At 34.9% G+C, this 22,157-nt stretch overlaps 1 long non-coding RNA gene across 1 annotated transcript in view; it reads right to left on the minus strand.

Annotated features, from left to right (window-relative positions):
• Positions 1–1,063: 1,063 nt before the first annotated feature.
• The window catches only part of LOC147005619 (uncharacterized), a 442,787-nt gene continuing 421,693 nt past the window's right edge, over positions 1,064–22,157 (minus strand). Inside the window, exons 4-5 of the long non-coding RNA XR_015046621.1 lie at positions 16,540–16,790; positions 1,064–1,158 (exon numbers count right to left, since the gene is read on the minus strand). This is a non-coding gene — a long non-coding RNA (uncharacterized LOC147005619). The remainder of the gene's footprint in view (positions 1,159–16,539; positions 16,791–22,157) is intronic.

Raw genomic sequence — 22,157 nt, forward strand, 5'->3', positions numbered from 1 at the left:
TTAAAAATTGAAATAAAGAAAAAGATCATTTAATTATTCACAGACAATATGTTTAACTGTGAACAAAATTTAAATAAGTCATTTTAAGTATATGTAGAAAGTTTTTTTTGCAAAAGAATTTATATTGACATTAAATTTTATTTAATAGAGAGAAAATAATTACATGTAGAAATATTATAAATAATGCATTTATCAAAGCATACAAATTTCAATATCCAGTAAAACTTCTAATAGCTGATGTGGTATAATTCTACATTGAAAAATTTAAAGTATACATGAAATAAGTACAAGGCTAAATTTAATATGGCATGGCATGGCAATGGCCTATCAAAATCAATATTATTAAAACATTAATGTACTTATTTTTATAATATAGATTAAATGCAATTCTGCAGATTGATATAAAGTATTCATAAATGACACATTTTATCAAGAAGGTAGCGATATAGTCCTGCATGTAGATCCTATTGCAATCTAATTAAATGTTATAGTAGTATAAAAAGATGGTGGAACTAAATGTAGCATATATTGCATATATAATATATATAATATAGTCATATTATATATATGATAGATGAATTATAGGTAGTTGGATAGATAAATAGATTAGAGAGTAGTGATAATACATAGAGGTATAGGCAGGCAGGCAGGCAGGCAGGCAGGCAGGCAGGCAGGCAGACAGACAGACAGACCGACAGACAGAAGACAGACAGACAGAAGACAGACAGACAGACAGACAGACAGACAGACAGACAGATAGATAGATAGATAGATAGATAGATAGATAGATAGATAGATAGATAATATATAGATCAGATAGCATCTATTTCTCCAACACTCTATTTCTGTGTTGTTGATGATATTAATGAAGTTCAGTTTATGTTAATATATAACTCAGATTAGGCCTTTTTGCAAAGGAGAAATCCAGGAGCAACATCTATTATCATCCTGTTCTACATAAAAAGACATGGAGTCATTTCTGCCTTAGCAATGACCCAAAAACAAAGTAGCTCATAACAATGGAAATTAATTTTATCACAGTCAGAATGTAAAAACTGTCTGAAATCAAGGTGTCTTCCAGGTGGTGGTTCCTGCAGTCTGGTGAGTCTCCCTGGTCTACTCCTAGCCCCAGACTACTTGCAGTCAACATTTCTCCATCTGCAGGAAGATAAATGCAATTTATCATATTAATATGGTATTTCCCATGTATGCATACTTTTGTCTTCCTACAATCATCTACAAACAAACAGTGTACATGTGCACTGTTAATTCTGAGGTAAGCTACCCACCAAATTTGAATTCAGTCTTATATTTTTTTTCTACCTATAAAGGCACTGTTTTCAAGTGAGGATACATTCTGAAACACTGGAGTATAAACTTTAAAAATCCCTCTTAATTATATAACTTTTTTTTTCAGGGGAAGAAAGCACACGTAAGTTCAAAATTCAACTTATAATATCATTGAAAGTCACAAGTTCTGTGCTGATACTTCAGAAAAAGAAAGAGCCTACAGTTTATAGTGGAAATCAGTAAACATCAAAAGGAGAAAAATGTGAGGCATTGATTTGTCCACCCTATGTGAAGTATAATCTGATACAAGATTTTTCTGAAACTTTAACCCTTGACTATCTATATTTTAATACTTAATATCTTAATATCTATTTTCAAAGTTTTGTTATTGCTTATATTCTCATGACTTAAAGACAACTATCTTCATAATTACTTTTCATTTTTATGTAAAATGGTATAATATTAACACCTGAGCAAATGATGCTCAAACTTTTATAAATACTATATGATGCATTTTATAGTGATTAGTTTGGTTTGTCTTTGATGAAGATCACTGTAATTAAAATGTTCCTTTTCATAGATGATTACAGAACTTTTTGCTAAAACTTTTAAAAGCCAATTTATTTTTGGGACATATGCCTGATGCTTTGCTATTTAGAACAAAATTGATTCATGAATTCAGGAAATGATGTTATTTTTCAGTTTTTCATTTTGAATAACAGATAAAAATCTTTGATTATTATCAGTGATTTGCACTTTGGCTTGAACTGTAGTTGGACTGAGTTAACGTAACTTGAGCCTGGAAGTCTAGTTTTGTATTTGAGATAATGGTGTCCTTTTTTCCCCCCTCATCTAAGATTTATTTATTCATCCATCCATTTATTTATTTATTTATAAACAATTTTTATTGGATATTTTCTTCATTTACAATTCAAATGCTATCCTGAAAGTCCCTTATACTCTCCCCCTGCCCTGCTCCCCAACCCACCCACTTCCTGGCCCTCTTCTAGGGAAATTTCATCTCTGAGTGAATTTCCCTCCTTTAATTTTTCCCTACTTTGATGAATTTCCTTTTCTTTACTGTCCCTCTTAATGATTCTAATATGTTTTAAAATCCTATTCCTTGTTTTGTACAGATTTTTTCTTTTTTATTGCAAATTTTATTTATTCACTTTTCAAATTTTATCCCCTTTCCCCGTTTCCCCTCTACAACCCCCCCTATCCCATCCTTCTTTACCCTTCTTCTATGAGAATGTTCCTCCACACACCTAAGCACCCACTCCCACCTCACTGCCTTAGAATTTCCCTACCCTGGGTCATTGAGCCTTCAGAGGATCAAGGGCCTTTCCTCCCATTGATGTCTTGGATCCCTCCATGTGTACTCTTTGGTGGTTTAGGCCCTTAAACATCCATAGTATCTAAATATAAGAGCATGCCCTATCACAAACAAAATGAACCTTTGAAAGATATGTTTTAATATTTTATGTTGGTAATATTCATCATTCATTAGGGCTTCTTCTTGAGAAAGTTCAAAATTTAAAAAGTCATAAATTGTGACATCTGTAGTCATTTGATGAAGTTTCTTTAGAATAAAAAAGAGTTGATTACTATAAGTATTGTAATCAAGATATATCAGCTTAATGTATGACAAGAATCTTTTCTGTGCTAACATTTAGTAAGTTACTGCAATTCTTGTTTGATTTAATAATTACTTAACATTTTCAGAAAGATGCTTATTTTCTGTCATGGTCAAATGCCTGATATGATTAGACCAATGGTGGAGACTACAACTCTAACATGGGTCAGAACTAGGACACACAGGAATAAAATAGGATTATATAATTCTCTGTCTACGTGGACCCTATCCCCATCATCCATCTTTTAAAGCTGTAAGCAATGACAGTTCTGGACTATGGTTGTCATTGTTTCTTTGAACTTTTAATTCATAGTGATATAAAAGGAAAACTTTGTTCAATTCATAAACAGAGAGGACTTTCAGTTATTTGAGCATTTAATGCACCGGGACTTAAAAGAAAAGGAAAACTAACTCTTCTTCCTTCCAAGTCTGAATGCTTTATCTTATTGTGATTTAGGAGAAATCAAGCTCCCAAGAGAGAAACCAGTTCACTTTTTTTTTTTTTTTTGTACGTGATAAAAACATCGGTATTGGAAAAATCATTGTTCCTTTGTTTGGAGAAATTAAACTTGCCTAGCTCTTTCCTCACAGTTGTTGCCAGTTGTTAATCGTTTTGTTGAACCATACATAATTTTAAAATATATAAATTACAAAAACATGCCAGGGTCATTCTGATCTAAAGACAACAGTGACTGATCCCTAGATATTTTTGTAACTGGCAAGGCAAGCAACAACAGCTCTCACAAAACTGGTCCCAGCTTAAAATATAAGGCATAATTCATAAAGCCCAGATTACAGTAGCTCTCTGATAAAGTCTCAGGGCCACTGAAAACACTGTGCATATATATATATATATATATATATATATATATATATATATATATGAATTATAAGAATATATATATATTCTTATAATCATGTGAATGGGTTGTTTCAATGTCTATAAAATATAATTACTACATAAGTAGTTTAAAGATCCCAGCAGTTCAGGAGCCAGCAATGAAGATCATTATTTGCATCATAGCATGTCATGTCACAGTATGTGATGTCAAACCCTGTGGCCTCTGCCTTTTTCCTGGAAGGCTGTGGCCACCAGCCTGAGAAGACAAAAGGAGAAGAGGCAAGAACAGGGTTTGTCTAGAAAATGTCATCCTGAGTGAAGTAACCCAGACACAAAAGAACACACATGGTATGTACTCACTGATAACTGGATATTAGCTCCAAAACTCACAATGCCCATGATAACAACCCACAGAACATATGGAGCTTAGGAGGAAGGAAAACCAGGTTCAGTCCTGCATTGAGGTAGGGAACAGGAAGAAAGCAAGGAGGTGGAGAAAGGGGTGACCTGGGAGGGAAAGAGGAGGGGGAGGGAATAAGGGAGGAAGTATCAGGTACTGAAGGGAACAGGAGAAAGGTACAGAGGGTTAGGAAATTGAATAAAAATATGGAGCAGGCCGGAAGACCATCAGCTGGCCTGACTTCCCATTGTCCCCAGGGACTATAACATCAACTAGGGAATGTATAGGGATCCATGGCTCCAGATACATAGGTAGCTGAGAATGTCCTCTTCTAATATCAGTGGGAGGGGAGAACCTTGGCCCCGTTAAGGTTTGATGCCTCAGTGAAGGGGGATGCTGAAAAGGTGGGACAGAGAGTGTGAGTAGGTGGGGTAGAGACAAAGAGGAGGGAGGAGAGGGAGGTTTTAGGATTGGGGGCTTGTGGAGGGGTAACTTAGAAGTGGGATATGATTTGAGATGTAAACGAATGGAAGCATTACTTCCTTTTCCTGTTTATATTCTACAGTTAATATTACATGTATGCCAAGAAATATGTAAAGTTATTTAAACCCTACAATTTATATATTTAACATACTAGATACCTATAAAATTACTTGCATATGTGCCAATAATAGTTAAAAAGTATTTGAATGTTAAAAATTTATGACAAACATTTGAATACCAATTTTTACTGATTTGTTTTTTGCATTAAGCGTCCTGCAAAGCTGCAGATGTAGCTCAAGTTGTAGACTGCTTGCTTTCCATGTATGAAATCCTAGGTCAGTACCCAACAAGACATAAACTGGACATAGTGGTGCATACTTTGCAAACTCAGCTTTCAGGAGATGGATGCAGGAGAATCAGGAGTTCACAATCATCCTTAGTTATCTGGTGTGTATGAGGTCAACCTGGAATACATAGACCTTGCTCAAAAACCTCATTATGCAACACCATGTGGATTTCTATAGAGATCTTTGTAAACATCCACACTTGTCCATGTGCACTCAGAATATTCTGGACTCGGAATTTGTTCAGTTTGAAGTTTCCTATTTAACGTAAATATCTGCTATTACTCCATCATTTGATCTCATACCTTCACATTTGTGATTTCTTTCTTAAAGTAAGTTTTAAAAATCATGGCATGATCTCATCTTTGCTGTTACATTTACAAATTTCTCCATTATATTTGGCAATATCTCTATTTTCACAGTGTAAATGGAAATGAACTTTTCACACCCACTTCCTCGTTATATATAATACCTCAGATAAAAGGACTCCAGCTTGTTTGCCTTACTAAAAGTTACACTGACCTAATTATTACACTAAAATATAAAAACATTTTCAAATTATCAAGCAAATAAAACAATAGTATAAAGGAAATGTGTGTTGTTTAAGTATCCCTAACTTGATTTTATTTTCTTAATAAAAGTTTTCAATGAGTTAGGGACATTTGTGTATACATTATCCTGTTACACAATGTTAGGGAAAGGTAATTGAAAAAAAAATCCAGTTTTCTTCTTATTATAATTTTATTATTTAAACCAATTTAAAAATTCAGAGATATTTTGGTCATATTCTTTCCCTCCCCCTAATTCTCTAGACCTTCTCTCCCTCCCCACTTATGCAACTTTAAGTGCCTTTTAAAAAAGAAAAAAAAACAATTAAATAAATAAAGAAATAAGATAACCAAATTACCTCTACAATGAAAAACATATTACCAAATTATAAACACACACAGACACACACACACAGAGAGACAGAAAGAGAGAGAGAGACAGACAGACAGAGACAGACAGAGACAGAGACAGAAAGAGAAAGAGAGAGACAGAGAGAGACAGAGAGAGACAGAGACAGAGGCAGACAGAGACAGAGACAGACAGAGACAGAGAGAGACAGAGAGCGCTGTGGAATCTATTATACATTGGTCAACTATTCCTGCATATGAGGCTTGATCTGAAGTGGTTATGGTTGCTGAAGTGGGTATACCCAGTATCATTCTGTTCGCTATAACTTACTTTCTCTCCCCCATAGGTATTAGCAAAGTTCAGTTGTTACCCTAGTAACATTTCATTCTTTTACCCTAGTAGCTAGGTTTTCACTCATTCATTCAGTTTTTCACACTTTCATTTATTCACTTAAAGAATATCTTACATTCTATGAAGTAAATTCATCTACATAATTAAGACATGTTTAAGAATTTGAAGGCTATTTATATGAGCGCATTTTATACTTCAAGTTCTATTCATATACATTTTCAAATTCTATTCAACAAATATAAGTGGGCCACATCCTTTTAAAAATCTATATGCTATTGTTCTAGAATAAGGGACATGATATACTTCCTGGCTTCATTAAGTTTTACATGTTAAACTTGATGCAGATGTTGCTCCAAAGATACATTCAAACACAGATCTATTGTCATGTTAGGATGTTAGGAAACAAATGACCTCATCTTTGAAAAAGTTCCTGAACAATTATAACATCATTTTATAAATGAATTCATTGTACAAAAGTTAATTTCTCCTCCTGAAAGCAGTTTAACGTTTATTCTATTCATTTCATTTTTCCTCTTTCTTTATTAAAATTTTTCCTTTAAGTGACAGGAGTCAATGCCATTTCCACTTCTTGATAAATTTAGGATATCTGGTGAAAAATCATGTAGTTCAAAAGGCTTTTTTTGTTGCTGACAACACATGAGTTATTAGCTCCCAGTTTCCTCTCTCAAATCCTAAATAGAGATACAATCCCTATTTCACAGTTATATTTATTAATATGCTCTTTTGACATGCTGGGGGTATTTTTCTTGATAAATGAATTGGATAATGTAATTTATTTCCTCCACTGGAACATTTTATATTCAAATGCTTATTTATAAATTTTAATTCTGTTACACAATGCCTTTTTCTTTTTCTCATTATGCTTGTTTTCCTCTCTTTGCTCTCTCACTGTTATATTCCCCCAAATCATATGTATAAAAATAGGCTCAGACCTTAACAGGGCAATAGAATACATGTGTTTTCTAGGAGCTACTTAGGTATAGCATTTATTGGCCAAAGCACTTTATTTAACACTTCACTGATGCAGTTTTGGTGTTCATAGCTACTTAATCCTATGATTAAATGGTTTCTATAGTCTTTGTCTAAAGTTCATTTATTACTGATTAACTTAATAGTAAAGATACTTAACACTGACTTTTCAAATTACACAGTTTGGATCTGAAGTATCTCCTGAGGCTGGACTGATAGAGGCTCAATTACCTGCCTGGACTCTGTGGTAATTAACAAAAGAATTAACGCAGATAGGCTAATGAAAATAGCGAGAGTCATGCATGTTCTTGAAAGAATTGCTGAGATCCTCATCTCTTCCTCTCTTTCTTTGCTTCTATGCTACCACAGCGTGAGGGTTCACTCTACAATAGGCTCCCTCATCCCAGGCTCAATGTCTGGTAAAGTCAAGCAAGTATAGATTAAAAACTATGAAACCATGAGGGGAAATAAATCTTTCTTCCTGTATGTTGATTTTCCTCTAGCACTTCATCACAGTGCTGTAAGACTAATGTAGGAGAAAAATGTTATCTCATCTTCTCTACAGAAAGAAATCCAGAAAAATAGGATTGCTATTACTAAAATAACCATCTAATTAATCTAAGAAATAGTTTTGGCATTAAGGATTAAGAGCACATATTAATACCAGAGTCAATTCCAAAGGTTTTAAAGACCTCAGTCATAAATATGATAATGAAAGACAAAGTATTTATATTAAATCAGTTTTGTAGCTTTCAGTTTTGTGTAGATAGTTTTCAGCTCAGAAATAGTCTTATAGACAAAGTTTTAACCAGTGATGGTGTTTGCTTCTAGGATGTGTACTCTAAAAGAACTCACTGTCTGGTGGTCACTGATGGCCTGTAGTAGACTGGAGCTGCTTAACGGTTTGATACCTAACTTTTAATCACGATGACCTGTCCTTACCAAGAGCAAAGCAAGACCTAGCTGTGGCATTGCTTCTGTAAGCAGCTCATGGGGTGTGAATGTCATGAAGTTGTCACGCAGATATATTTTTAATGTCATGTTATATGAGATGATCATGTGATGTGTACAGACTGTTGAGAATTGCCAGTGGTAGTAACTGTAAAGTCTGACTCACACCACTAATTCCTTTTAAAGTACATAGCCTTCTGCCTCTGTGTGGAGTTGTCAGTACAGCTTGTCAAAGAAAACTGCCTAATATAAAAATCATATATATGGTGATAATTTTCCCTCTTTTGTAGTCTTCAAAAATACATAAAAGATTGTATGAGTGAGCAAGAGTTCACAATTCTTTTATACTGCTGGATTTTGTTGTGCATCATTTAAAACATTTTGTATGCTTCTTATCTGTGTACAGAGTATGTTCTTAAATAATGTTCATTTGTCAGAATAACTGTGAGAAATAAACAATGTGGATATGTTTGTTTATATTATAAAAAATTAATAAATAGGTTCCATCACCATCACCTCCAAGAGGAATAATTGTCAGTAGGATCAACAATATCTGAAGGTAGATACTAATATAATTAAAGGCATTAAGACCTAGAATTATGACTGTATAAAGGGTCCAATTATGAAAATAGTTAAACATAGTTTAAAATACATATCTTAAATCAGACAATTTTCGCTAATGATTGACAACCATGAACTCCTTCACTACAGTTAAGTGTTTGAGTCTTGAAAAGAAATTACCAGCATGCTCTAAAGCAAAATGATAACAATATTTCTATTTGTGATTGTATCCTCCTTGAAGCAATCTGTCTGAGGAGTTTCAGATTCTTTCCAGTATAGGTTCTACTCCTCTGCCCTTTGGCTAACGCTGAGTGTATCTTCAGGTGACTAATAGTAACCACTGACTGGAGCAAACCAGTACTTTCTCACACGGCTTTCTCTGGGTTGTTTTCTCTTACATTTACAGAAAATAAAAGCAGCTGATAAAATTCAAGACCAAATAAAGGGATCAAATTGCATGCAATAAAAATTACATATTAACTACAACTTTTCTCATGGAAAGTCACATTATATCAACTCCAAAACTGTCTCCTTCTCTGAGATTATGAAAGGAGTTTTTATTCTGTTCTTTTACAATTAATGCTAAAAGTTTCTACCTGTTTTAAAAATTATAAGACTTATTCATAACATTCTACTGTTCTTAAGAACTATAGCTAAGTGTGTGGAAATCATTTAGTGGATAAAGTTTGTTTAGCAGAAGCTAGAAGACTGGTATTCAGTCTCTATTATCCACATAAACAAGGATATCTGCCAAGCATTGTCTAACAAAATACTATAAATTTGGAAACATGCTCTCAAAGCAAGGCTGGAAATGACAACCCAGAAGGAAGAGAAGGGTCCCAGGAGCAGGTAAAAGAGTCAGAGATACCCTACTCCCATTTTTTGGAGTTCCAAAAGAACACCAAGCAATACAACCCTAAGATATATCTGGAGGACCTAGCTCAGATCCATACAAGATTCATGTTTGTTGCTTCAGTTTGAGTGAGCCCTTAGGAGCCCTGCTAAGTTGATTCTCTGGGCAGTGTTATCATGGTGTCCTTGAACCTTCTGGTTCCTACAGTGCTTCCTACCCCTCTTTTCAGAGATTCCACTGGCTCCACATTGTATTTGGCTATAGGTCTCTACGTCTACTCCCACTGGTTGCTTGAGGACATATTTCTCTGATGGCTTTTTTTTCCTTCCTTCCTTCCTTCCTTCCTTCCTTCCTTCCTTCCTTCCTTCCTTCCTTCCTTCCTTCCTCTCTCTCTCTCTCTCTCTCTCTCTCTCTCTCTCTCTCTCTCTCTCTCTCTCTCTCTCTCTCTCTCTCTCTCTCTCTCTCTTTTCTTTCTGTCATGTTTGGTTCTATCCTGGGTAGCCTCTGGTATCTGGCTATCCAGGCCATGTCAGGCATGGACACCTTCTCCTAGCATGAGCCTCAGCTTGAACTAGTCATGGTTTAGCTATTCACATGAGTTCTGTATCATCATTGGCCCAGCAGGCAGGAAAGATTATAGGTCAAAGTTATTTTGCCTGGCTTGATGTTAGAGTCTCGCTCCTCGGAGCCTCAGCTGGATATAGAAGATGGCATCGCCAGTTCATTTTCTGTATTCCTCATTACTACCAGGGTCACTCTTGTATTTCTAGGGAATTTCCATTGCATTTGGTTTCAATCTCACCCTGAAACAGCCCCCAAATCCAGTCATTTTTCCCAGTATACTTTCCCTCCATCCTTCATCTATGCTTATACTTTCTGCTTATGTGTTGTTTACTGTGAAAGCATAATTTTGTATAACCACATACACAGTTTTTATTTTATGATTTATATGTCAGTATAGGCACAGTTTTTCTTCTTGTTTCCTTAAGATGTGTTTATATACCTACATGTCTCTTTTTATATGAATTGTCTATTACAGATAGATAGATAGATAGATAGATAGATAGATAGATAGATAGATAGATGTCTGTTTTAGATTATTATCCAACTTAATGTATTTTACATAAAATAAAGGTGTAAAACTCTACTTTTCTCTGGAAACAGTTGTTTCAACAAAATTTGTTAAATAAATCCATCCTTTATACAGTTTATTTCATTTTTATGAAGAAACCACATATTTTAAGAGAAAACACTGGTAACATTGAACAAGATAGAAATTAGTATATCCTGCCTTTAATCCCAGCACTTGGGAGGCAGAGGCAGGCATATTTTTGAGTTCAAGGCCAGCCTGGTCTACAGAGTGTGTTCCAGGACAGTCAGGACTATATAGAGAAATCCTGTCTCAAAAAAAAAAATCATAAAGAAAAAAATGTCTAAAAATGAAAAAGGAGAAGAAAGAAAAGAAATCAGTGCATCCAGTAACTCATTCTGAACCCTCCACTGTTCCCAAGACAATTTTATAGAAAGAAAAGTAGAAAACTTGGAGGGTTCATAATAATAATAATAACAACATAATAATATAATTGAAGTATCTTTATATTTTTGAAAAGTGTGCATGTGTATAATTCCTTATACTTATTTATTGTAATTGAGAACTAAATATGGGAGGTATGAATTTAAGGTATGATATACAAAATAAAGGTCAAAATGGAAGGTGTTACCTAGATGTTGTGAACAGTTCATTTACTCAGAACATTCTAAGATTATTAAGAAGGGTTTTCCAGCATCACCTGTGCAGTTTTTCAGTGTTTGAGAATCCATACCAGGTGTTGTGCACTGGTGTTAACATCTCCATATCCATCTGACACTATGAAGACAGTGGCTAGTATCACGTTTCACATGCTAATGAATCTCATTTGATATCTGGTACCCATACTGCCTTATGCTTCCTTGAGAGTACTCCATACCATGCTCACATCCTTGTGAATTTCACTTGATATCTGGTACTGAAACTTCCTGGTACTTCTTGTTAGCCTACTTTATACTGATCTAGAAAACTCCTGTCCATTATAACTTTCATGCATGTCTTCAGAACATCCTTCTATATTGTCCTTTGTTGAAGCTGAAACATGGCTCTTCCACCCAATCCCTGAAACTCTCTAAAGACCATTCTTTTCTACACTGTACATCTTAGACACTACACTTGCAAAGTCTCACCAACATGACAACACACATATGAACTGAACAAGGACGATACAAATGACTATGAAAAATTGTATAGGAAAATAAAACTCAGGAGGCCTCAATCTTAGACAAAGAATTATAGGGAACTGAATAAAGCTAGGAGTGGGAGAGGTTGTCATCTCTAGGGAAGATCACACACATGACATCCCAGTGCAAAATGATCAACCCTGAAAGCATATATACTAATAATATTATACATACTCAAGAGACTATATTTAGGAGTATATTTGTATATACACATACAGCCTCTAAAATAAATGCACAATAAGTAAACAAAAGAAGAGGTTAGCTGTTAATATTTTCAAACTTTCTCACTGTATGTTCCAAAGATATGTTTCTAAAATATGTACTCAAATCAGACCAGACGCCTAGAGCCACATTTGCTCCATATTACCAAGCCATGGTCTTGAGAAATAGGTAAGTATTCTGTGTCTCATCACCCTTCTCTTATTAGCAATGATGCAAAACACTAACTTTGAGAAATAAATAAGATAATATACCTGAGGCAAAGAAAAAGTGGTTTTTGAATCTATGGCTGATTACTTTGTTCACAAATATTCATGACTCTAATGCCTGCTAGAAGGCCCAATCTGTGTCTTTTAAAACCTAAAATTGGTTTTAAAAATGTACTCAATAATGGCCCAAAACCTAAACTATTTACATTTATTTTGTGTCTGTACACTCACATATGTGTGAGCTCATACTCACTTGTGCATTAACAACAGTGTTAACAACAGATGGCCGTCTGAAGTATCACACTTGAGAAGCAGTGTATATCATTTATATAGGGTCTCATATTGGTCCGGGGCTCACTCATTCAGATTGGCTTGATGTTCCATGAGTCCCAGGAATTTCCTTGCCCCCATCTCTCCCATGCTGAGATAAGACCAACAGTGCTTAGGATTTTTCCTTGATATCTAGGGGTCTAATTCTGATCCTTATGCTCGTGCAGGGAACACTTTACTGATAGAGCTCTTCTCTGTCTCAACCTTCCTTGAACAATGCTAGTTATTTTATGTGACCATTCTCTTAAGACATGACTTCAGTTTATCTATAATTAACAAGTCAAGCTTTTCTGCTACATACCTGAATGGGTTTATTTTTGATACATATTTACATTTATATTTTGTTTTTTTTTTTTAATTTTTAAGATTTTTTTATTACGTATTTTCCTCAATTACATTTCCAATGCTATCCCAAAAGTCCCCCATACCCTCCCCCCCCACTTCCCTACCCACCCATTCCCATTTTTTTGGCCCTGGCGTTCCCCTGTACTGGGGCATATAAAGTTTGTGTGTCCAATGGGCCTCTCTTTCCAGTGATGGCCTACTAGGCCATCTTTTGATACATATGCAGCTAGAGTCAAGAGCTCCGGGGTACTGGTTAGTTCATAATGTTGTTCTACCTATAGGGTTGCAGATCCCTTTAGCTCCTTGGGTACTTTCTCTAGCTCCTCCATTGGGAGCCCTGTGATCCATCCAATAGCTGACTGTGAGCATCCACTTCTGTGTTTGCTAGGCCCCGGCATAGTCTCATAAGAGACAGCTATATCTGGGTCCTTTCAGCAAAATCTTGCTAGTGTATGCAATGGTGTCAGCATTTGGAAGCTGATTATGGGGTGGATCCCTGGATATGGCAGTCTCTAGATGGTCCATCCTTTCATCACAAAAAACCTAGGATAGCAAAAACTCTTCTCAAGGATAAAAGAACCTCTGGTGGAATCACCATGCCTGACCTAAAGCTTTACTACAGAGCAATTGTGATAAAAACTGCATGGTACTGGTACAGGAACAGATAGGTAGATCAATGGAATAGAATTGACGACCCAGAAATGAACCCACACACCTATGGTCACTTGATCTTCGACAAGGGAGCTAAAACCATCCAGTGGAAGAAAGACAGCATTTTCAACAAATGGTGCTGGCACAACTGGTTGTTATCATGTAGAAGAATGGGAATCGATCCATTCCTATCTCCTTGTACTAAAGTCAAATCTAAGTGGATCAAGGAACTTCACATAAAACCAGAGATACATTTATATTTTAAAAGAACCTCAAAATACTGAATGTTTATGAGAAAAAATAAGGCATCAAAGTCATAGAGTAGTAGTAACGATAGGCACTCACTTTTATAAAGTAAAAAAAAAAAAATTAAGCTATCAAAACATGAAATGAAGAATGAAAAAAAAAGGTTTTGTCTGTAAACAAAAATGTTTTTACATTATAATGCTGTTATTCCTAGATACATTCTACTATAGGTGAACACTCAGTTCCAAGTGAGTTAATCATTTCCCACTCACAATGCTCTACTCTTCTCCTGTGCAAACAAGTGCCATATTAAACAATGTGCAAAGTCTCACCTCAAACTTCCATGGCTAATTAAAGATCAGGATAAAGGCACATGGAATTTTAATAGAACTAGAGATTATATCTATGAAGTAAATCCTTAATTTGAAAAAAATCATATGTATTTAAATAAGTTTGTTCTCAAAGTTTTAAAATCGTTTCCTTGAAAAGTCATAATAAAGAGAAGGTACAGGGGATAGAAGGGAGTTATACTGGTTGGAAACATTTTCCGCTCTTTCAGAAAACCTTGGTTCAATTCTGAGAACCTACATAGTAGTTCATAGCCATCCATAACTCCAGTTCTAAGGTATTCAATCTACTTTTCTGATCTATGAGTGGCATTAGTCACATGGTTGTATATACATACAGACATAATACAGGAAAGCACATAAAATTAAATAAATCCTCAAAACAGAGAGAAAAAGCCAGAGTACACGGCCAGATCATGAGAATTCAGAAGTATATGTATCAGGTCTTCATACATGCTTTCTATGATGGCAAATAGAATTGAGTTTGATTCATTTTGTATCAGTTTCTTAGGTTTGCAATGGTCAATTTAGAGTAAGTTGATACTTTTTTCTTCTGGAGATAGGTTTACTTGTCTGGAACTCACAAATAGGCATGTACATCATCATCAAAACACTCTATACATCTTAAAATAAAATGTCTATCAGTTAAATATAACATGAAACATGTAATATTACACTTGTAACATTAATTAATAAGAACATGTATCAGGGTATGGAGAGATGGCCCAGCAAAGAAGAGCATTTGCTGTTTTTTCAGATGACCCATGTTTGACTTTAAGTACTCATGTGATGTCTCACAACTGTCTGTAATTTAAGCCCAAGAGGATACTATGCCTTTTTCTTGCCTCTGTGGGCAAAAGGAATATATGGTGTACAGACATACATATTAAATAAAACACTCATATATAAATTATATTGTATAAATAATAATTATATTATAATTAATAGATTATAATTCATAATATATTTTTTTAGAAATATTTGTCAGATGGCTTTTACAGATAGTTATTAAACAGTCGTGGGGTATTTATAATTACTAGTATAACTCATGATACTGTTATTAATAGCATGGTTCATCTTATAAGAAGATATCAGAAAAGAAGAAGGAGGAGAGAAAGGGGAGAACATAATGGGGGAGGAGAAGGATGATGATGAGGAAGCAGAGGAGGGAAAGAGAAACTGTCAAACATGGTTTTATTCCTGAAATCAAGATGTTACATATGACCTACCCGTTTAAAAGGAAAATCAATAGATTTGCTCTTGCTGCCTTTTATAAACTCCTGATGGCTCTTTGCATTGTGTATGTTATTTTTCATGAACTCTTATAACATTCTGAGAGACATTAATATTGAGATTTCCAGTATGTTGTTTCCTGTAAACCTCTACTCATTCTGCACACTATTAAAATGTAGAGCATTTCCAAAAATCTATTTTCACTTCTATTTCATAAAGATTACCAGGAATGTCTCCTACTAATTCCAAGAAGCCTTTTAAGGGAGCTTCAATATACTTATTATTGTAATTTTTGCATTTTTATTTTATACTATACACTCACAATTCCCCAGTCAACTCAAAGTGAGCATTCCAAAAGATAGAGTACAGTAAAAAAGATAGAGTTCTAAGCCATGTAGCTGGTCCACTTGTCTCCAGTGACACTGCTATCAGTATCTATGCCCTCACTGATGCTTCCTTTCTCTGTGAAAGTGAGGCTTACAAACTCACTTCTACCAGTGTAGAGGAGTGATAAAATGCCACTTCTATGACTGTTACCATACAAGTGTGGTTTATTCTCACCAGAAAAAAGGATCTTCAGTCCTTGGGAAAAGTATTTCTAATGTAGTGGCATTTCCAACAGAGAACAGCTTATATCAAGTCTTTGTCCATTAAGGCTTTTATTGGGGTGGGTATGAAAACTGAATGGTGCCCAACATGTTCTACCTTGAATATAAAACTTGTGCTCTTTCTTATTTGGTAAAGAAAGAAAGAAAGAATTAACCTTAAACTATTGTGGTTGGTGTGAGCCTTGTGACCATTTAAATACTATTCATTATGGAACAAAATTCTAGATGGTTCTTTGAGACAGTGGAGAGATAATGAGTTCACTGTTCAAAGTTTTCAGTTTACACCTTTGGTAACCTTTGCTTTAAGAATAACAATGACATCATCTATTGCTGCCCATGTGCCTCTTAGTTTTATGGGCAGGCCATGGCCCCCAGCTCCACTACTAGATAATTTTCGACTAAGCAGTATAGAGTGCTGACAGTGTTAGTGTTTGAAATTTTAAGCAGCCACTTTGAGAATCCATCAATTCCCCTATTTCTTACCTATGTCAACAGTCTCAGACATGCTTTGTTAAATCAGGTTTTTGATTGATTCCTCCATAGAAACAGTCTTCCAGTTCGCATGGTCATGCTGTAGTCAGAGCTCTGTAGTAGGGATCTAGCCTTGCCGGTAACCATATAAGGAAGTTTTGGGGCAGATCTTCTTCCTTGAGGCTATTTCAGTTGGGAACATGGTCATCAGACAGCTTGAGGAGAGTCCTATGACATGCTGTAGACCAGTGGTGAATACAGATCTACAGAAAAAAATAAGAGAATTGTAAGTGCTTGATGGTTTAGACTGAAAGTCCTGGTCAGATTATTACATATTTTCAATGTAGATACCAATGTGGGTTCTTAGTATAGAAACTGAGTTTTACATTGCTTTTACTATAGGTTTTTGAATGTTGTATCCATCAATAATTTAAGAAATAATAATAATAATACATTAAAAATCAGTTGGGGAGTTACCACAGGAAATCAAGCAGAAAATTTTATATTTTCTAGCCAGTAAGTAGAAAATTAAATAACATAGAAGTCAAGGTTTAATATCTACATGAAAGGACATAAGTTAATAAGGTAATGAAGGAGTGTATATACATGAGATGTTAGGGGATTGTCTTATTACATCTTGGTATCATATACCAATATATTTTAAATCCTTCAGTGACTTCTGGGCCTAATGACTATAACATAGAAATATAACATTAATCTCCATTTAACATTACTTCAGACTGTTCTGGAGGAAGCAGTAATATGTCTTAATATTAGTGTTCATTATGAATGAAGAAACTGAATTTTCAGATTTATAGCTAGACCATCCAACTATATATCTATTAATGTATTTACTCACCTACTTGTCTATCATTCTATCTATCTATTATCATATATCTAATCTATTTATCTATCATCTATATATCTATTTGCCTGTCTATCTGGTTAGACTCACTTATTCCAATAATCTGCAATGTGAAAATATATGTCTCTTCTAGTTTTCATCTAAAAAACTGTTTAAAATAGTTGTTATGACCACATTTTAGAAGAAAAGCTTTAAATTTGAGAAATGATTTTACTAAGATTTCAGTTAATATGTAGTAAGCTGAGCAGTAAGCTGGTATTATAGACTTCACAATAAGGATTGAAAGCAATATTTTAGATGGAACAACCCAGTTACCTAATTTATTCCATTAATAGTTTTGGAGAAGACAAGTCTTCTCAGATACTACAATTTGTTATATTTAAATAAAAGATATGATGAGTGAGCCCTGCTGTCAAGTAACTTTGAAAAAATATAATTATACATATTTCACTGTGGCACAAGAAAGTTATCAAAATTATTTTATTTTCATTTGAATATACAATTTTTCCTGCCTCTATTTTTAGTTTTATATCCTTAATACTAGTTCTTCTTGACATTAATTGTCTATCTAAAAGGCTATGGGGATTCTATATTCTATATCACACATTATTGTGATTATTCTGGAATTGTATATTATTTCCTGTATGTATTTTTCTTTGATTTTCTTCTTTTATTGCTGTTATTATAATATAATTATATTTTCCTCTTTCCTTTTCTTTCTTTAAACCATTTTCTTCAACAAAGACAAGGTCTCATATTTTGACTAATTTTTATTACAAGAATATATACATATGCTATGTATATATACATTCACAAGTAAGCCCTCATATGCTTTACATTACTCTAACTGTAAAACAACATATTAATTCCCAAAACTAACTGCTGAGAATATGACTGTGTTATCTCTCTATAAAATAAATTGAGAAAATGCATGAACTAATAATATTGAGTTATATAATTAATGGACACATTTCACCATGTAGTTCTATTAAAATTTGTTACTTTTTCAGTAGTATTTTACATTGTTTTTAATACAGAAGTTACACAGGTGTGTCTAACTTGCAAGCCTTATGCTACATGAATCACAAAAGAACTAGGAATGTGGCCTAAAATATTTGCGTATGACTTTTACACATGTCAAAGAATATTTGAACACCTGAGTTTGACATAATTTTCAAGTAATATTTCACTTTTGATCTAAAATAAACAATATCCTTTATCATTTTACTGCTATTGCCATATGAACACTTAATCATATAAGCATATAAAATATAATCTTATATAAGATTTTTTAAAAGATAAATTTTTGGTAGCATGCATGGATGTATATGAAACACTACATGCAAGCTTAAAGCCTACTAAAGCAAGATGAGAAAATCAGATTTTCTAGAACTAAAGTTAAAGATAGAGCCACTGTATGGGTGCTGGGAATTGAATCCAGGATCTTTGCAAGAGTAGTAAATGCTCTTAACTGGTAGCTTATCTCTTCAGCCTGTAAGGAGGACATCCGGAGTTAACTTTGGCTGACTTTTTGCTTGTGATTAATTATGAATGAGTCTACTGACATCTGTCTTTGGTTTTACGAAGACGTGTGTTACTAAAGACATGTTGGTTATCCTGCCAAGTTACTCTGCTTACACATATGTCTTTGAGAGACTGTCCAAGTCTGAAGAAATTTGCCTTAGTCAACCATAGATTTTGTGTCCTATAAACTCAGCATAATAAGCATTTGTGGTCATTGTTTAACTTCCTGGAATTGGTCACGAATACTGTTGGAGAGATACTGGAAGAAATCCCACTGAAATCGGGGTCAAGACAAGGATGCCCACTCTCCCCATACCTATTTAATATAGTACTCGAAGTGTTAGCTAGAACAATATGACATCAAGTGTATACAAACTGGCAAAGAAGAAATAAAGGTATCACTATTTAGAGATGATATGATAGTACTAATAAGCGACCCCAAAAATTATACCAGAGAACTTCTCCAGCAAATAAACAACATCAGCAAAGTGGCTGAAGTTTAAAATAAAATTAAATCAAATAAATCAGTAGCTTTCTTTTATACAAAGGATAAACAGACTAAGGAAGAAATTAGGGCAACAACTCCCTTCACAATAGCCACAAATAATATAAAATATCTTGGGATAACTCTAACCAAATAAGTAAAAGATTTGTAGGACAATAACTTCAAGTCTCTCAAGAAAGAAATCAAAGAATACCACAGAAAATGGAGAGATCTCCCATGATCATGGATTAGCAGAATTAACATAGTAAAAATGGCCATTCTACCAAAGGCAATCTATAGAGTCAATGCAATCCCCATCAAAATCCCAACACAATTCTTCACAGACATGGAAAGAGCTTGCCTTTCAAAGACACAGAGAAAATACTCTTGTGGCTGCCATATTATTGATCTGCAGCCCTCCCATATCTGCATCTTCTTTCTGGCTTTCTTATAATCATCCTCACTCCCTCAGTCATGGCTTTCCCCTTGACTGACCATCAGGCTCCAGGAAGTGGTGTCCATCATAAAGATTCCACTACAGTGAAGGACACCAGTGGGAGTGGAACACTTGGAAAATGTGTTGACAGAGGTGATTAGCTTTAAGGGGTAAAAGACACAAGGAAACATAGATAAGGGAGCTCAAAAAAGGGAAGGGAGCTCAGAAAAAAGCAAAAGTCAGAAAAAAAGAAAAAGAAAAACATTAAAGAAGAAACAAGAAAAATAAGACAGTGAAATAGTCACTTGTTTTTCATACCTATGCTCAGAGATATGCTTAGAGTACAGGGAACTAAGATAAGCCAGAAACAGTTGCTTAAGTTTTTAGATTTTGTAGAGGATGTGTGTCCTTGGTTCCCTAAAGATGGGACCATAAATTTAGAAATATGAATAAAAGTAGGACAAAGACTTCATGATCATTATGATACCCACAGTCCTGAGAAAAATCCCTTTAGCATGTGGTCTTTAATGAAGGACTGCCTGGACCCTAGATATGAAGAAGAAAATGTCCAAGTGATTGTACATATTCTAGTAGTTATTACTGAAAAGCCCAAATTAAATTAAGATAGTTCTAAGAAACCTACTGCCACTCCTATTTATGAGAATACTAAAAAGCCTATAACAATACTGAAAGAGAAGCCTCTTGATTCTGAAGAAGAATACTGACAGGGAGAAGCTGCCAAATATCATAATGATTGGACTTTATAGGCTTTTGCAGTAATGGACAGACCTAAGGATAAGGATGAACAACTTCAGCAATCCATACAGTGTCCTACTCATTTAATGGAAAAAAAATCAGGGAAGTTATAGACTGAAGTAATGGAGGATAGGGAGGAGGATATTATCATGCCTAGTGTAGCAGATCTGGATCTAACTATAAAGAGACAGGATCCATTAGTGGCATTGAGGCACTCTAAGACTGTGGGTAAGGCTGCAGGATCACAGCATGCTCCAGGAAGAGGATATGCAAGGTGTGAATCCTCAAAGATTAGTACATAATCAGCTTTGTCAATTGGGTGTTACACATATTCATAAATTTGGATGCTAAAGTATATTCATCTCACAATAGATACATATTTCAGGATTCATATGTGCATCTGCTTTGACAGGAGAAGATACTAAGCATGTTATGTCTCATTGCTTAAAATGCTTTACTATTTTAGGTATCCCTCAACCATAAAAACTGGCAATGGCACAGGATATCCTAGTGAAACCGTTCAAACCTTTTTTCAGCAGTTCAATATTGTCCACAAAACAGGATTCCCTAAAATCCCCAAGGGCTAAGAATTGTGAAAAGATCTCATGGAGTACTGAAACAACAATTGCTAAAGATAAAAGAGAGGGGAAAGTGTACCTCCCACCCCACCTAGTGATCTTCATCATGCTTTATTTATTTTAATTTTTCTGACACTGGATGTAGCAGGTAAATCAGCTGCTGAACGTTTCTGGCATCCTCAATCCCAACATGATTTTGCTTATGTTAGATGGAAAGATCCTGTTACAGATTTATGGCATGGACCCAACCCCATATTGTTATGAGGATGAGGCCAAGTATGTGTTTTTTCACAGGAGGTTGAAGGAGTGAGGTGGCTGGTGAGACATGCTGATGCTAACAAAGAATGGAATAAAGAATGATGCTGACTGTGATAATTCTGGATGCCCTGATGATGGTGATGGGGAAGCTGTATTGGGCATATGTTCCTGACATACCTTTGCTATATCCTTCTATAAGGTCAAGGCTAGACCTGTGACTTCTAATTACATTCAGTTGTTAGGATTCTCTTGGTCTGAGAGTATATAGTATTTCAAACTAGTGAAGTACAATGGAATAGGTTAGGGTCTACCTATTTGTTTTTACTAGGAAGAGTACCAATACTGAATGTGTTTCTGTGGACCCTCAGACTTTAATGAAGAATATCTTTAGGACTGTAGTGCAAAGCATTAAGATGGGAATGCTTATATATCAGACTGGAAAATCTGCCTTGCCTCAAGATTTTATACCTTGTTGTACAGAGAACACAGAGACTGTGGAGCCTGCCTTCAAAAAATCAATCAACTATCTGCATCTGACTTGTTCAGCTGCTTATTGGGTCTTTCAGAGGGCAGTCATTATAGGTCCCTTTTTGTGAGTGCTCCATAGCCTCAGTAATAGTGTCAGGCCTTGGGACCTCCCCTTGAGCTGGATCCCACTTTGGGCCTGTCTTTTCCTCAGGTTCCTCTCCATTTCCATCCCTATAATTCTTTCAGATAGGAGCAATTATG

The sequence above is a fragment of the Mus caroli genome, unplaced genomic scaffold (assembly GCF_978045245.1).
Source record: "Mus caroli unplaced genomic scaffold, Mus_caroli_1 scaffold_3, whole genome shotgun sequence".
Classification (NCBI taxonomy): Eukaryota; Metazoa; Chordata; class Mammalia; order Rodentia; family Muridae; genus Mus; species Mus caroli.